This window comes from Pinus tabuliformis, chromosome 6 (assembly GCF_031772625.1).
Source record: "Pinus tabuliformis cultivar Carrire ecotype Pingquan chromosome 6, CPIR1, whole genome shotgun sequence".
NCBI lineage: Eukaryota > Viridiplantae > Streptophyta > Pinopsida > Pinales > Pinaceae > Pinus > Pinus tabuliformis.
Window position 1 is genome coordinate 2,097,649,621 of NC_142292.1, and position 3,193 is coordinate 2,097,652,813.

The window sequence follows — 3,193 nt, forward strand, 5'->3', positions numbered from 1 at the left end:
TATGCTAGTGGCATATCTCCCAGTCTAGCATAATCAGGAATCCCTCGGGCGAGTCCCTCGAGATTCTGAATCAGTTCATCCCCCTCGGCACCCTCTTCCTGAGGGTCGGCTACGGGCTGGTTCCTCCGAGCGATAGGAGACATGCCAACTGGTCGCTCTGGGCCAACATCTTCATGTATATACAATTGTTGTTAGGACAAACATGTATTAAAAAAAAAAAACATATAAAACATCAAAAACAAAAAGAGATCTTACCCAGCTCCTCGTCCCACTCCTCTCCCTCGGGTAGTAGGAGATCTGGATCTCCTGTGAAATCGGTCCCTGCATAGGGCCAATCCTCCACCACAATTAGTTGACGGTGGAGCCATATGAAGAACTCGGGCCTCCAGGACATCTGCTGGCCCCCTCCTTCCTTGGGCATCAGTGCTGCCCAGCGAGCCATCCTAGGCTCTCGTGGCAAAGGATCAGCCACTATAGCTCCTTGTCCCTGAAAAATTGGTAATCTTTCCAAGAAGAACGATACCACGATCGAGCCATACCCAAACTGCTTTACCTTTCCTCGCTTGCACTTTGTGAGCTGCCTCTTGATGTTAGTAGTCACTGCAGTGGCCCAGTCAAAGAGGGTAGGATTTAGACATTCTATGGCCAACAGAAGATGGCTCTTGCTTGCCTCATGGGGCGCCTGCACTCCTGCAGCTCGAGTAATGGTGAATAGTATCACCCTAAGAACCAAGTCCAGAATGGTGGGAATATCCACCTTTGCATTGTTCTTTCCAAATTGCGCCCCTGGGCACACTCGATCTCGAACTTCAGTCATCTTCTCCCCGGAAGGTCTACTCCCAGTCAAAATTGGCCTCGCCCCTCTCCGTGGTAACCCCGTGATGAAATAGACATCGGACACATTGAGCCCCAGCACTTGGTCACGTAAACAGAACATTTGGTCATCAACATCCCACAGATCAATTATGAATTGTAGTAGCTCGAGCTGAGCGCGCATGTAAGGCATAAGAAAGAATTTCTTAAGCCCACAGTCCCTTAGGGCGTTCATGCACCCTTCATCCTCAAGGAACAAAGCATCCTCGGCATCATGTTCTCATTCCTTCCATTCTACCACCATTTTGCCTGCTTTCCTGCACCCACAAGAACGCATAAAACACGATTAGATCACTGGTAAACTTGTAATCCAGTTAAATTCAAAATGCAATGGGAAATTTCAAGCGGAAAATTAAGTTGCGCAGTTGGCGCGACTGTTTCTAAAACAGTCGCGCCAATGAGCGCGACCCCTTTAGAAAAATCGCCCCATTAGCGCGGGTCCGTGCTGGATACCCGCGCTAATGGGCGAAGCCCTAAATTTTTTAATTCCCTCTTGCAGAGGTCAATCAGGAAGCCAAAATGCATAAAAAATGTATGGAAATGGAGCTAAGGGAAGCGCCTCTTACCTGGAACCGACGAAATCCCGAATGGTTGCACGGATTGGCTGTAATCACCGTCTGAAGTTCACTCCCCAAACAGACCACTGCTACTATTCAGAGAGGTAAAAAGTAAAAGTAATTCTATTTTTACCATTTTCACCATATTTATAAACTTTTTGACTTATACTTAGGTTTAAAAAGTTACTTTTTGAATATTTTAATATATTTTTGGTCGAAAATGGATTTTACGCTTGCTTCTTGTGCAGCGACAGGTCTTTTACGCAACTTCGATGGTGAAACGAGTTGTATTTTATACTTTTTCGGACTCGGTAAATACACGAAAAAGTCACTATGGAGTCATCTTTCATCTCTTTTCTGACTCGCTAAACATGAAAAGATCGTCGAGTTATCCCTCTTGACTCGTTAAACGTAAATAAGAGGCGGTCGTCTTTAAACTCTTTTCCGACCGTGTAAAAAACGAAAAGATCGTCGGACCCTTGTCGTTTCAGGTTCATTAACGGTTACGAAGCGACGTCGTCTCAATCGCTTTTTTACCTTTTCAGGTCGAAATCACTACTCATGAAAAGTCCTCCTCGATCGTAATGGTCGGGCGGTTCTTTCGAGCATTGTTTTATACTTTTTCGGGCTCGAGAGACACAACTTTACGAAAAAGGACACCCTTGGAGTTTTCTTTTCTGCTGTCTTTTCAAACTCTCTAAACATGAAAAGACACCGAGTTCTTCCTTTGTCAGACTCGTTAAAACTTGATGACATTGGAGTCCGTCGAGATGACGTTACAAGCATATGCTATCCCCGTCAAGCTTGTTAATAAAAATAACTGGGGTACTCGCCAGAAATGGTGGAGGAAAATGGAACCATAATTATTGTCATGTCGGCAGTATGTCGCTCTTGAACATGGCACTTGTCTGCTTTCGTGTCTGGGTGGGGACATCTCATCTCGTTTTTCACTTGCCTCCGTGGATTTGGGTAATCCTGTTTGACCTCTCATCTGCTCATTGCCTCGTCACCATGACCTTTGATCCATTGATGTCAAATACTGCCAATTCCACTGTCGTGCCGCTGATATGTTCAAGAGAAGTTGACCTCTGCAGAATAACAACCTCCTTCTGATAACTCACATAATTCTGATCCACCACAACATTCTTCCTCTGTCTCATGTTGATGATGTGGGAAACACTATGGCCCACCTTCGATCAAGATCACTTCTTGTCGACTTCAGCTCATTATCCAGGAAGCTGATCTAGAGACTCCCTTCCGGTGCCTTGGAGCCTGCATGCCTCAATGGAAAGTTCTTCGTGTTCGACGTGAGGTTTTCATCATTGGCCTCCGATCGAATGATTCTACGGGTGTTCGACTTCAGTTCACTGATTCACATGCCGTAGATTGTACCTATAGTACCTTGAGGGCCATTGTCATTATTGGTGGTACCTCTCGCGTCTGTTAACAGTTTTCATTATTGACTGGTAATCAGACGATGTTCATGCATGTTCAACTTCAACTCATATATTCACATGCTTGAACTTGTACTTTTGTTCGGGTCGAGATGGAGCGCAAGACCCTGTATTTTGTCTATTGGAATCCAGGCTGCGATTTTGTGGATTATTGTTACATGACTCATTCACTGGATGGCTGCGACCATACCTAAGTCTATTCATCGATCCTCACCGGATGGCTGCGCCCATACCATGGATCTAGATTATTATGTACTCTGTTATGGATGGTTGCGCCCATACATCATGTACTTGAGCTATTAGTTGTAT